Source organism: Cystoisospora suis (assembly GCF_002600585.1).
Source record: "Cystoisospora suis strain Wien I chromosome Unknown contig_343, whole genome shotgun sequence".
Classification (NCBI taxonomy): domain Eukaryota; phylum Apicomplexa; class Conoidasida; order Eucoccidiorida; family Sarcocystidae; genus Cystoisospora; species Cystoisospora suis.
The window spans coordinates 10,383-10,709 of NW_027153144.1; positions in this window are offsets into that span (position 1 = coordinate 10,383).

Here is a 327-nt window from a genome sequence, read left to right on the forward strand (position 1 = left end):
AGAGTGTGCCTTGTCCTAAGGTTAGAGAAGAAGAAAAGAGGCGCACAGGGCATGACTGAGATAAATAGAAGTACATATATGACTACAATAGAGCATTTCTCACTCATACACAAGGTCAGCTGTACATACACACGCGTATGCCTACATATAGACTCCTCAACTCACATATACAGGTAGATGTATATGCAGACTATATATAAAGGAGATACATGCACATAGCGAAAGAGAGATCTATAAAGAGGTTTGAAATACAGAGAAGATGGCTCTTCCTCTCTCTATATATATCACATACATATCACATAGGTAAGTATACATATATATATATAT